Below are 15,181 nucleotides of genomic sequence, written 5' to 3' on the forward strand. Positions count from 1 at the left end.
TCTCTTTCTATTCTGTAAATAAGTCCACTTGTATCATTTTTTTAAAAAATTAGATTCTGCATATGAGTAATAACATGATTTTTGTCTTTTTTGACTTATTTCACTTAGTATGATGATCTCAAGGTTCATCCATGTTGCTGCAAATGGCATTATTTCTTTCTTTTTTATGGCTGAGTAATATTCCATTGTGTATATATACCACATCTTCTTTATCCACTCCACTGTTGGTGGACACTTAGGTTGCTTCCATGTCTTGGCTATTGTAAATAGTGCTGCAGTGAACATTGGGGTGCATGTATCTTTTTGAATTATGGTTTTCTCTGGATATGTGCCCAAGGAGTGGGATTGCTGCATCATATGGTAGTTCTATTTTTAGTTTTTTAAGGAACCTCCATACTGTTCTCCATAGTGATTGTACCAATTTACATTCCCACCAACAGTGCAGGAGGGTTAATAGCCCTCCATCATAACCTACTTTTGAGGACTAACTGAAATAACCATGAAAGCACTTTGTAAACCATAAATCACTATATGAGCACAAAGTCCCAAATCTTCAGGTTGTGTTAGGCAAATGCCTGAATTCCTTCAGGATACAAAATGCTGGGGAGGTGGGGTGTTTAGTATCCAGAAACGGAGAAAACAGCCTTCTTTGCAGGTATCTGTTTAAATATGTCTCATTGCCCCCAGGAAATGTCATTCTTAGAGGGATCTGCTTTTCTTCCTCCTCACAAAGAACAGAGTGAGAGGTAATTGTCAGTCAATGAACACCACATGCTCATTTATTTATTCCTTCAAAGGACAATTACTAAGCACTGAGATGTAGCAGGCAATACACTGAGCTAAGTACTAGGAATACAGAGATTAATATCAATGTACGTGTATAAACACTTAGAAAAAAGTCTGGAAGGATGTCCCCAAAAGGTTCCTTCCTGTTTTCCTTCCTTAAGTAAAATTAATTTCACAAAACTCTCAGACCAGAGTCAAAGTAAGTCAAGGCTAGTTCTGGCTGTGTGGTGTCTGTGCTGCCATCCTTAGGCACCTCCCCTTGCAAAGCCAAGACAAACACAAAAACGTGACATTGACCAGCAGAAGCAGCATAGCTCTGTCTTCCTGGGGGACCGTTTTTATCTTTGAGGAAACTTTTCCAAAGTGATTGAAGAGTTCCCTTCATTTCTCGTTTGTCTGAATCAGGTCACATGTCCATCCTAAACCACTGGTAAAGGGAACAGTATTACTGGTTTAGACCAGTGATTCTCAAAGTGTGCTCCGGGGACCCTTGTGGGACCCTGATCCGTATCAGAGGCCTCTATAGGTCAAAATTATGTTCATTATAATACTAAGATTTTTTTTCCTTTTTAATTCTCATTCTCTCACAAGTGTACAGAAAATACAAAAGGTTTATAGATATGAAACTACCACTTCTTGAGGGTATTTTTTCTATTCCTGTTTCTTTTTCTTTTTTAATTGTGGTATAGTTGATGTACAGTATAATATGTTTCAGGTGTACAACATAGTGATGCACAGTTCTGAAATGTTATACTCCATTTATAGTCATTATAAAATGTTGGCTATATTCCCTCTGCTGTACAGTATATCCTCGTAGCTTATTTTATACATAGTAGTTTATACCTCTTAATTCCCTACCCTTATCCTTATCCTTCCTCCTTCCCCCTCACCATTGGTAACCACTATTTTGTTCTCTATATCCCACTTTTTGAGTTTTGATATAGTACCAAAGCAGAATATCAACAATTACCTAAAAAAAGTATTAAAATACCCTTCCTTTTTCTAACCACCTGTCTGTGAGACCACATTTTCTTATACATTTTTTAACCAAAACAACATATCACAACAGATTGAATGCAGAAACAGATATGAAAGTTCAGGTGTCTATTAAACCAGACATTAAAAAGATTTGCGAAAATGTAAAATAATGCCACATTTCTCACCAAATATTTTTTTGTTTTGGAAAATATATTACTTTTCATAAAAAAATGTTATATGCAACAGATTTATTATTGTTATTTTTAAGAGAATTAGTAAATATTAAAAAATTTGTTTTAACATCTAATACAGTAAAATTAACAGACATAACCTACACAAACCAAAGCTCTTTGGGTTTTCAATAATCTTTAAGAGTGTAAAGGGGTCCTGAGACCAAAAAGTTTAAACAAGACCAGATATGTCACTGGTCTGGTGTGGGGTGACAGTAGACACCAAACGTTGCCAGGAAGGAAGATGTAGGAAAACAGCTGTTGGTGAAGAACCCAGCAGTGCATACATGCAGCCACTGTTTCTGGATTCTGGAGTTATTGGTTATGGTTATTTTTGAGTTTCTTTATATACTGTATGAACTTTTAAATGAAAATGTAGTGCTTTTATGAGCAAAGAAAAATCAATAAGACAATTTTTACCTTGAAATAAATAAATGAAAACAAGGACAAATAAGATCCCTAGTTACAGAAGCAGAGAAGCAAACCACTGAGGATGGGCCGACTTCTTCCAAAACGCTTGGATGTGAAGAGAAGGGGAGGAGGTGGTGAGCTTTCGGGGGAGGGAGGGAGGAATTCTTCTAAAAAAGAGAAGCAAAAGCAGCATAAACCTATGCTGAGGGAAAGATCCAGTGGACGAGGGACTGTAGAAGGTGTAAGAGGCGGAGACAACACATAAAACAGGGACCCCGAGGAAAGGGCTGCCCAGGAGCAGAGGTAGAGGCAGAGAAAAGGAGCCCTCCTCCCCAGATGGGGGAAGGAGAACTGGACACACGCAAGGTGAAGTGGAGGGAGTTCTGATCCTGTGTCTTTGTAACGATACCCATCCCAGAAACGGAGAGGTTAAGAAGCATGGAAGATACAACCTGTAAGGGGAGCAAGCAGCCTGATGAGAGAGTGCCAACTCAAAACTGAATAGGCACCAGACACCACTTACTCTTCATCCTGCTGGTAATGCTTGACTGCTTGATGTAGACAGACTCATTTCAGTATTTTACACCCTTGACTTTCAAGTTACATGGGATTTTGAGCTCTTTAAACACTATTAACTCAAAAAAGGAAAAATAGTAATAATCAATGCTGAGTTCTTCCAGTAGCTCTGAAGCAATGTAAAATTTTATCCTTTCTTTGAAGGAAATGTAAATATGATTTGATAATTTAATCCAGGGTTCAGCAAATTAAGGCTACAGGACAAATTCTGCTCATCACCTATTTTTGTTGAGCCTGAGGATTAAGAATGGTTTTTATATTTTTAAATAGTTGGGAAAAATCAAATGAGTATTTTGTGACATGTGAAAGTTATATGAGATTCAGATTTCAGTGTCCATAAATAAAATTTCATTGGAACACAGACAATTCAGTAAGAACATGCAGATATAATTAAAGATAAGCTAATTACAGTCTATAGAATTTTTATTAATATATATCAATGTCTGGGAGGGTTTCCAAGAGAAAGTGCTTTATACATTTGGAAGAAGGTAAGGGCCACAGCTTGGCAGGAAATGGGAAGGTGAAGCCAGGCAAAAGTGTTTGCTGAATATTCCCTCGGGATGCTGGGCATCATGAGCAGAGAGCTTCCCTGGGAGTGGTGTGGCCGGTGTGGCTGGTGGGGTACAGAGGGCGGCGCCTTCAGCTGAGGTGAGGCCTCCTCTGTTTACCCCATTGTCTGAGCGCATGTGGACAGAGTTGTGAAGCACCGCAGAGGGAATACAAGCGCAATGTAGGGTCCTGGACCTTGCCTGCAGGATACTGCAATCTACCTGAGAGCTGAGATTCACTCAATGCAAAAAGTTAGTGAAAACTCACAGACTACCGTGTCTGGTACTGATTGTATATACAATGGGATAGACTGGGTTAAGTGTAAAGAATGCCTGAACTAAATAAAGATCTCCCAAATGCTCTTCCAGAATGGTCTCCCAAAATGACTGAGGGAAACTTTTGAATGGACATCTTATGTTTCGGCCCTGCTTAACATTGTTCAGATATCATAGCTACTTTGAGGCCCAACCCCTCTTTCTGAATTTTTTTTTCCTCTCTCCACTCCTCCCTTCCAATCTACCCCTCCTGTCTTTTTCCCACTTCCCTCTTTTCTTGATCTTTTCTCGTCACTTCTCTCTCCTCTTATCTTGATGAAAGAAGAAAAACTTAGCAACGAAATACAGAATGTTGATTTGCGACAAGAGTTTATTACTAGACGAAAAGACAATTCTCACCCCTTTAAGAAACAACTTTAATAATCTCTAATGTCCAGCTGCTTTCAATCCTACTGTTTACACAGGCATAATTTGACATAATTGCTATCATAAAGTCTATCATATCATAGACTTATGATATGATCATAAAGTCTATATCAAAGAAATTTGTGCTGGAGGCAGAAATTAGAGACGTACGTGCATTTGCCCGAGTTTTAATGGTCCACTGCTCACCTAACCCAGAGTCAGGGCTGCAATAAACAGTCAGACACTTTCATTGCAGTAGGATGCCAGTGAGTTCTATAAAGAAAAAAATACAAGGAAAAAAATCACCCACTCTCCGATAAACAATGCCATAGGGTAGGAATGCTCTCAGGAGTCCCTTATCTTCCAAACACAGAACCAACCTGCCAAATTGACAAGAGTCCCTATAGCTGGATAAAGGCCCTCACTCTCTCTCCTCCCTCATCCAATAGCATGCTAGAAAATGAGCCTGTTCATTTCACGGCATGGGCTGCTTTATACATCTATAAGCTTTCATTTCACGTAAGTGCCAATTTGGGAATCTGTGATTAGCAGGCTGTAAAACCACTTTGCCCAATTTTGATATTCTTTAGAGAAAAGTTATGTGCTTAGCCAACCAACCTTTCCATTGGACGCTGACTTCTGGGGCTACAAGTTTAAGAAACAACCAAGCAAAAATCAACTCCTTAGTGAACCAGCAGGCATTTTCACTTAAATCTTGAATAAAGAATCAGTCTGGGCCTGGGGATTTTTCTTATTTAATCTTCATCATAACTCTGGTGGTACAGGAAATATAATTATCCCATTTTACAGATGGGGAAACTGAGGCTTGGTCACATATCAAAATTATACAAGTGGTTCATGGTGAGATCAGATTCCAGTTGAAGCAGTCTGATTCCTGCCTGGGCAGGCTAACTTGTGAGTTTGTATCCTGAACCCTCACATGTTGCTTCCTCAGACCTTGTTGGAGGGCTGTCTCCTCTGTGAAGCCCCCCTGCCCACCTGCCTCCCTGTCCTTCCTGTCTCCTCCCAGAGCATCTCCAAACTTTTGTAGAACCCTCATCACAGCTCTTATTTGTACTGTGGCTCCCCAAGGTCAGGAGAAATGCCATTTTGATCTTTGTAATCCCAACATGTAGCTCAAGGTATTTTCTCAGTAGATGTTTGTAGGCTGCAGTGGATGGTCTATGAAATGCATCCTGTTACCAGGAAGGGTGTTAGAGAGCGTGTGTATGTTCTGTGTGGTGCCAATTTGTATTCTCACAACTCACCTTCTTTTACTCATTCCTTCTTCCCTCCTTTTTGTTAGACCTTGGAACTTTTCCCCCAATTGCAGCTCTCTCACAATTACCCTTTCCTCCATCCAACACATAACATGCATTTATTTTTGACTTTGGTTTAATATGTTTCTCTTGGGAGACTATGAGCTCTTTTCTTTGTTATTCATGTTTGTTTGTTAGAGACTACAAATTCTAAGACAGAATAAATTTTGTAATAAATCTTGGAAGAGGAACTTAGATCTAGTAGGTGCTTAATAAATTAATGAATATAATTCTCCTGGTACATCTTTCAATGTATCACCACACGCAATTCAACATTCTCTCAAGATTTGTTCATTCGTTCATTCATTGAGTAAATGAATAAATGGCTATTACATACAAAGTCACATGTTATAGACTGAGAATACAAAGATGAGACTGATAGGAACTTAGCTTTCAGGAAGTATGTCTACAGAAAGGAAGAAGGAATGTTCCACCAAAAAGAAACAGAGAATGTGCTATGACCATTCCCAGCCAAACAAAGTAGAGAAGACTTCATGGAGAAAAAGGACTTTGCACAAGGCCTTAAGGATCAGTAATATTTAGAAATTTGGCAAAGAAAGAGACAGATGGGCATTCCAGATGGAGCAAAGAATTTGAGCAAAAGTGAAAAAGTGGGAAAGCCTGGGGCATGTACTTGGAACAGAGTAAATTTCACTTGCTGGGGCATGGAGTGGGGAGAGAGGAAGGGTAAGAAGTGGAGATGGAAATGTTTGTGAATGCCAGGCGATGAAGCAATCCAGAAGAGGCTCAAGACATCAAGCCACTGGAAGACTTCCCCTAATTGGCATAGCGCATGGGTGCCATCTCTGTACCAACCAGTGAAGGCCTCACAGGACCCTTGGCAACAGAGGATTGGCTGGTGCGTATTTTCTAACATCAGTCACCTCCTAACAGATAATTCTACCTTGTAGCAGATTTTCACTTCTGGAAATATAATCCACATCATGATTATAAGGGGCTTTAAGGATTCCATTAACACAATATTAGGAGCGTCCATAACACCTTGGGAGGAGACTGCCCCCTGATTCTCCTTCCCACCAGCAATCCTTCCCGTCACTCACCCCCATTACAAGGTAGGAATGAAGCTCAAGGCAGTTTGAGCAGCGCACAGTAGATTCAAGATATCCAGGGACTTGACCCCCTGTGTTGCAATTGGAGACAATATTCCAGGTATAGGAAGGTGGTGCCATAGGAAGGACATACCCAGATAGGAAAGCATCATTACTGCTGTTGAAGTCATCATTAGATGATCCAGAGCCTGTTGTACATGGCACAGAGCTGGCTGCTATACACAGGAAACATTCTCTGTGACCTTGAGTAAATTTCTTTGCCTTCCTAGGAGAGGTTGCCGCCTTGCAAGAATATTGTGAAGATCTACAAGGTAGTATATATAAAAGACTTAGCAGTTGCTAATACATAAGGGGTGCTCAGTAAATAGTGACTAAGGATGTATTGCTTAAAATTTTAAAGGTGCTTATATTTTATTGTATGTGTGTGTTTTCATATACATATATCTACACATATACATATAGATGCACAGCGAGTTTTCACAGTATCCTGATGAGATAGGGAGGGAAATTTCCCAAAGAAATGAATCCCATAGGACAGGTGAGGCATTTGTATGAGGTCACACAATGAGAGGATGGCTTGGGTCAGAACCCAAGGCTCCCTTTTCCTAGGACCAGGCTCTTTTCTGCACAGCATGGTGCCCCAATGCACTTCAAGACCACCTATGTATAATTGTAAATGAGAATCAGGAAATGAGCTAGGAGGATTCTATAACCAGAGAAGTCAGGGGAAGGAAACTGTCCCTTCTCCTTCAGGCTGCTGTTTTCTGACAAAGTATATCTAGTTTTTCTGCATCTTCTGCATAGAGGCCACTTTATAAGCTGTCAGTCGTCTTCCTCTCCTCTCTTCTGGGGTTTCTTTAAATTCTTGGTGAGGTTCCTTCAGAGACAGGAGCCCCAAATTGAGTTTACTCTTTCAATAAAGACCAGACTGAGCTGAGGGCAGAGGCTCTCTGTGTTTTTCATGGCCAGGGTGCACATTTCATCTTTGTCTCCCCAGCACCCTGCATCTTGTGGCTGTGTATTCTCAGGGCACCTTGAAGAGCTGTCGTGAGTCTGGTTTTAAGTATCAAGGTCCACAGGTCCGGTTATACCGATTGGCTGGAGGTCAAAGCCGGGCAACAAGGTCAGAGGGTGGGGCAGCAGGCAGGCAGGGAGGAAATGGATCAAACGAGGTTGATCCAGAGGAATGGCCAGGAAAGCAAAGAGGCTCAGGCTGAGGCCATGTCTGAGAAGCAGTAAGAGCTGGGGTGACGATGCTGCAGGCCAGAGACACTGCAGGACTCCGGCTGCTCCAGCTGGCTTTCTTCCCTCTTACTTCACATTCTAACGTTTTGGTCCAGAAGAATATAAACGGAAAGGCGTGACTTGGATGTCTCAGAGCGCTGAGGCAAATAAACCCAGAAAAAAAGAGAGGGCCAGAAATCTTTTGTTAGATAATTTGACCGGGGTTATGCTGCGACAGTAAGTGGGAGGGTGCCAGGTGGACTAGTTGGCATGGTTTTTTTTTTTTTCAGCAGTCAGTGGATGCAGACACATTCCCACCTGGGTGTGACACAGCACCGTGGTTCAAGAAACCATAAAGAAGAACTAAAAACTCCATATCCAGGAGCTAACAAGATTCAAGCTGAAGAAAATCAGGTCACAAACTTAAGGGAGTTTTACTTGAACTTTTAAACTTAGATTTTTTTTTTTCTCTTAGACTTGTAACAAAGAGTAGGATGTAAGAGAAAGTGATAGAGGCCTTGAGACCTTGTATCTAACTTTGCTCCCCGGTGCTGCAGTGTGAACCCCAAATTCTAAAAGCATCATTGAGAAAAGAATAGGGACTTGCCTGGTGGCGCAGTGGTTAAGAATCTGCCTGCCAGTGCAGGGGACATGGGTTCGATCCCTGGTCCGGGAAGATTCCACATGCCGCGGAGCAGCTAAGCCCATGCGCCACAACTGCTGAGCCTGCACTCTAGAGCCCGTGAGCCACAACTGCTGAGCCCACAAACGACAACTACTGAAGCCCGTGCACCGAGAGCTGGTGCTCCACAACAAGAGAAGCCACCGCAATGAGAAGCCCACGCACTGCCACAAAGAGTAGCCCCCGTTCACTGCAACTAGAGAAAGCCGCATGCAGCAACAAAGACCCAACAGCAGCCAAAAATAAATAAATTTTTTTAAAAAAGAAAAAAGAATAGGAAGTCAAAGCACTCCTGTGTTTTCTCATGCTAAAATCCGCCAAAGAAGCAGGAAGAATGGAGGCCCTAGAGCCCCAACAAGTAACCCCACCTCTGCCTCTAGGGCAAGAAAAAGGGGCTCAAATTAAAGTGTTATCTTGCTGGCAAAGGAAGTGTGAAAAACTGCTGTGCCCTTTTCTAGCAACCCCAATAAGCTCATGTATTTTCATTTTGAGGTGTTAAACAATGCCAGAGAGAGAGGTTCCTATGGGTATTTAGGTCAAATGCTAGGATTTTTTTTAACCCTTTAGAATTCCAGCCAAATTCCAGAGATTCTACATTGAGATCCTAAAACTGGAACCTTAACAGAGTAATCACTAATATTGTGGGTTTTTTAAAAGCCGTCTGATCTTAGAGCTGCAGTGTCTCTTTCTGCCCTCCTAAAATGATCCCTGTGGGAAACTTCTATCATGTTGTGCAGTGGCCCGTCCCTCCGTACTCCTTCCATTCCCATTTGTGGTTAAATCCAGGCTGGCTGCCTGATGGGGGAGGATTCCCTTCCTTGCTTGGTTACTCCCCAGAGAATTATTTCTGGTTTTAAGACAAAGGAAAAGTCATCTCTTCCAAGCTTTTTTACCCAGGCAGGTCTCTGCAGGCCATTGGGCAGCCCTAAACCTGGCACTAAAAGACAACTTTCAAAGAAGCCAAACTCAGAAACAGAGTAGAATGGTGGTTGCCAGTAGCTGGAGGGTGGGGGAATTGGGGAGAAGTTGGTCAAAGGATACAAATTCCCAGCTACAAGATAAGGTCTGGGGATCTAATACACAGCATGGTGATTGTAATTAACATTATTGTATTATATATATACAAGTTGTTAAAAGAGTAGATCTTAAATGTTATCCCCACACCTGCACACTCAGATCTTAATTACAAGAGGGGATGGAGGTGTTAACTAACCTTATTGTGGTCGTCATTTTGCAATATACACATGTACCTAATCATCACACTGTACGCCTTAAATGTGCATTGTTGTACGTCAGTAATGTCTCAGTAAAGCTGAAAACAAACACAAACAAAATGCAGACCAGAATTGAAACAAAGTGGTTGATGATAATTCCTGGGGTTTCTTCCTAAGGACGGTCAGTGTAGAGAAATCACTTAAATTGTAATTAAAATATACAAAGCAGGATGGTTCAAGGGGAACCCCTGGCTTCTAGGAAAATACGTTATTAATCACAGGGTCATTTTACCTGGGAAGTGGCTGAGCCTGAAGAACGATAGAAGGTGTGCAGTGTGTGTGACAGCAGCCTGGTGGTGGTGGCAGAGCACAGGCAGAACGTTCAATCTTTTTTTTTTTTTGCGGTACGCTGGCCTCTCACTGTTGTGGCCCCTCCTGTTGCGGAGCACGGGCTCCGGACGCCCAGGCTCAGCGGCCATGGCTCACGGGCCCAGCCATTCCGCGGCATGGGGGATCTTCCCGGACCGGGGCACGAACCCGTGTCCCCTGCGTCGGCAGGCAGACTCTCAACCACTGCGCCACCAGGGAAGCCCGAACGTTCAATCTTTTAATCATCATTTTTTCAAAAAAGTCCCTGAGAATGAACCAGTCTGTCAAGAAATTATTGGGTTGGCCAAAAAGTTCATTTGGGTTTTTCCGTTAAGATTTTATGAAAAACCCAAACGAACTTTTTGGTCAACCCAATATTAGCAATCCACTGTTCATCCTGGAAAGATAAACGAAATCAACTCTCTCTCTTTCTCCCCTAGTACCAACTGTCACTAAACCCTAAGAAGTCCCAACTTCCAAGAAGGCACAGGAGGGTTCACTCAGACACCAACTAGCTACCTTAGGAGCATGGTGTGAGGAGTTAGAGTTAAGGGAATTCAGTAGGCAGGCTCATACACAGAAGTCACAGAAGTCAGTAACTTTCATCTATACAAATAACAAACATAAGATATGATGACAGAAAAGACCTATTTTATAACAATTTAAAAAAATAAAATACCTGAGAATAAACTTATCATGCAAAATGAATACAACATCAAAATTCTGAAACTAAACTGACTGGGAAACTTGTCTAAGTGAAAAGGCTTACTGTACTCTCTGGCAGTCAGACAGAGCGTTATTAAGAAGTCAGTTCTCCCTTACGTATCTATAAATTTAATGTGCTTTCAAGAAATACCAAGTTTTTTTCCTAACCAGTCAAACTGAATCTAGACTTGATATGGAAAAATAAATATACAAGGATATCCTTAAAATGTTTTCAACGAAATATAATGGGAGTGCAAGCTTTAACAGATACTAAATGTATTCTAAAGTTACATTAATATAAATTGTACAATTTATATTAATGCACAATTAATATAAATCTGTTCATTTATTGCACAAGTAATCTGTCTACTCATGCAATGAATAGACAGATCATGAAATAGAAAATTTTTTTTTAAAACCACAAATACATATGGCAAATTGGTATATAATCAAGCTGGGATTGTAGTGCCCACTGATGTTTATGTAGAGAAAGAGATTATTGAATAGCTGACTTAGGGATGATATGACAGCCATTTGGGGGAAAAGATTAAGCTGGAACCATACTTCGTACCTAACACCAGAGAAAACTCCAAATGAATCAGAGATTTAGATGTGAAACGTGGGACTGTAAACTTACCAAAAGAAACGTGGGAGAGTTCTTTTCTAATCCCAACTGGGGAAGACCTTTCTGACTAAGATACAACACTAGAAGCTATAGAATAAAATATTGACAAATTCAGTAACATCAAATAAAAAGTCCATGTATGAAAAACCACCATAAACAAAGTTTAAAAAAAAAGATAACCTAGGGAAAATATTTATAACATATATTAAACTTACAAACCAATAAAAAAATTGACAGAGGGTATGAACACACAGTTCCCCCAAAAGGTATATACATTACTGTCAAATGTATGAAAAAAATGCTTCACCTCATTATTAATAAAGGAAATACAAGTGGGCTTCCCTGGTGGCGCAGTGGTTGAGAGTCCGCCTGCTGATGCAGGGGACACGGGTTTGTGCCCCGGTCCAGGAAGATCCCACATGCTGCGGAGCGGCTGGGCCCGTGAGCCATGGCCGCTGAGCCTGCGCGTCCGGAGCCTGTGCTCCGCAACGGGAGAGGCCACCACAGTGAGAGGCCCGCGTAACGCAAAAAAAAAGAAAGACAAGTAAAAACTACAATGAGATACTATCTCTCCTGTCAAAGTTCAAAATTTTCACAACCTTCTTTCATGTTGGCAAGCACTCTCATATATCATTGGCAGGAGTGTAAATTGATACAGCTCTCCATAAGGAGAGTAATTCCTCAGAAACTTCAGAAATTATAAATACATATGTCCTGTGACCAACCAGTTTCACTTCTGGGAATTTATCCTTCATAGTTGTACAAAATTATATATGCACATAGTTATTCAACGTGTCATTGCCTGGTATAACAAATGATTGGAAACAATCTAAATATCTATTAATAAGAGAATGGTTAAATAATTATGGTAGATTTACCCAGTGGAATAGTATATAGCCATAAACAACAGTGGGGAGCCCTTAAAGCAAGTTGCAAGACAGTGTAGAATATTCTACCATTTATTGAAAAAAAAAGGATATGTAAACATACTTGATAGTATATGGAGGGAATAACACTGGAAGTTACACAAGTTGACTTTGGGGAGGAAAACCTGGTGTCTGGGATAGTGGTGGGAGGTAAAATTTTCAGGATGTATATACCCTTTTAACTTTTTGAATTTGAACTAAGTAGATGTATTGTTTATTTTTAAAAATCAGGAAATACAATTTTAAAAGAATTTACTGGATACAACGAAAAACAAGACAAACAAAAACTAACAGATGTGCCTATAAGGCATAAATGTCAGTGCACAAACAGACCTAGTGGACGTTCTCAGCTGGCAGACTGGGGAGCAGAGCGACCTTGGTGGCATGTGATGGAAAGAGCTTGGAATATGGAGCTGTCAAAGTATAACTTCTAAAACCACAATTCTCCTACAAGATAGGGTTGTGATGATGACTAAATAAGATGTGTGTGTGTCAGTTTTATACACTAAGTCCTATACAAAACTATACAAATATTTAGTATCAGGATGGGGTTGTGGCATCCCAACCTTGTACTTCTTTCAGGTTGTGTTTTGGGAGTCAGTTCTCTTAACTTAGGGAAAGCTTTCTGGAAAAAATGACCTTGAACAGCATTATAAGGAGAGGAAGAGATGTGATGTGGCTGTCAGGAGGTGGGAGGTTGTCTCAGACATAAGTGACAGTTTGGACAAAGACTTAGAGGAAGGAAAGGGTGAGCCTATCCCCAGAGACCACAAAACTGCCAGCCTCACAGGCTGATGGGAGATGCGAGCTGACGTGTCTGATGGGCAGACACCGCAACATCATAATAGCTCACCTATCCCAAGAAACATCAGGGTGGCGCCTGTCAAAATTTCCCCTAAACACCTCTAAAAAGAGAAGAAAGAAAATAACTCTCCAAATAGGCCACTGCAGTTGGGACACTTCTTTAAAATTCCTGTGTTTTCTTCATAAATTGATGAAAATTTTACGTTCTAGTCCATCACATTCCCAAGATTATTTTACTTTATTTATTTTTTTAAATAAATTTATTTATTTATTTATTTATTTTTGGCTGTGTTGGGTCTTCGTTGCTACTTGCAGGCTTTCTCTAGTTGCGGCGAGCGGGGGCTACTCTTCGTTCGGGTGTGTGGGCCTCTCATTGCAGTGGCTTCTCCTTGCAGAGCACGGGCTCTAGGCACATGGGCTTCAGTAATTGTGGCTCACGGGCTCTAAAGCGCAGGGTCAGTAGTTGTGGCACACAGGCTTAGTTGCTCTGTGGCATGTGGGATCTTCCCGGACCAGGGCTCGAACCTGCATCCCCTGCATTGGCAGGTGGATTCTTAACGACTGTGCCCCAGGGAAGTCCCCCAAGATGATTTTATTTTATTTTATTTATTTATTTTTTACATCTTTATTGGAGTATAATTGCTTTACAATGGTGTGTTAGTTTCTACTTTATAACAAAGTGAATCAGTTATACATATACATATGTTTCCGTATCTCTTCCCTCTCCCCAAGATTATTTTAATATTAAGAGTAATAGTCCCCCCGCCAAAAAAAAAAAATCTTTGGTAAAACCGAATTCCACCAAGATGTTCCATATTTATTCTGAGGTTCCCATAACCCAAGAGGCTTAAGTATCCTACTCTGAAAAGCACTGTACTATTAGCACCTTACTATGATATTGTTCATGACATCTCAGTGATAAAGGCTACCACACAGAAGAGTCCACACTTGACTGAGGACCTCTTAGCCCTCAAGAAGCCAGAACTTGGAAAGGGGCCAAAACGAGGGTATGCCCTAGGCAGTAATTTCACTCCACAGCCATGCTTCCTTCCAGCCTTCTCTGTAGGCCCTCCTCTTTGCAAAGACTTCCACGACCCATGAGCCCCGCCTAAGCCCTTCTTGATCCTTGGAGGACTGACTCGTTTAGGGAGATTTATGACTACTTGAATTGGTCCAAATTCCTCATTCTTTTGCCTCCTTTAATTTCTGTGCTCCATTATTGGGTGTGGAAGTGGAGCCCTAGAAGGGGGCAAGGCAGGGAAGGGCGGTGCTGTAGACTCAGAACAGAGATTTATTTCCATGAGAGGGAAGAGCAGTCTGAAATCTGCGACTTGGAGACCACCCAGACTCAACAGTTCCTACCTACTGCATAGGGCCCCTTGAACCACACACACATTTCTACTCTCTGGAGCCTCACCCGCTGGGGCAGAACTGTTATTTGTTGATGATTAGGACCAGACTGCTGAACACAGAAAGGACTCTAGTAAATTCAGACCGCAGCCCTTCTTCTTCCTCTTTTTTAATAAATTTATGTATTTATTTATTTAGGCTGCGTTGGGTCTTCGTTGCTGTGCACAGGCTTTCTCTAGTTGAGGCGAGCGGGGGCTACTCTTCCTTGTGGTGTGCAGGCTTCTCATTGTGGTGGCTTCTCTTGTTTCAGAGTTTGGGCTCTAGGTGTGCGGGCTTCAGTAGTTGTGGCTCGTGGGTTCTAGAACGCAGGCTCAGTAGTGTGGCGCATGGGCTTAGTTGCCCCGCGGCATGTGGGATCTTCCTGAACCAGGCCTCGAACCCGTCCTCTGCATTAGCAAGTGGATTCTTAAACACTGCGCCACCAGAAAAGTCCCCAGACTGTAGTTTTTCTAACTGGCTACTGTGTTGTGTGTTTCCCTTTGCTAGAGGCCACATATTTTGTTCAGCGACCTGGTGACAAAATTAATGAGTGCCACTTTGTGTCTCAAAGAGGAATTAGGGGTTAGCTGATGATTCTTCCTTGATCCCTTCTTCCCTCAGAGATTGTTTTTATTACCAGCAAA

The sequence above is a fragment of the Lipotes vexillifer genome, unplaced genomic scaffold, assembly GCF_000442215.2.
Source record: "Lipotes vexillifer unplaced genomic scaffold, Lipotes_vexillifer_v1.1 scaffold1447, whole genome shotgun sequence".
NCBI lineage: Eukaryota > Metazoa > Chordata > Mammalia > Artiodactyla > Lipotidae > Lipotes > Lipotes vexillifer.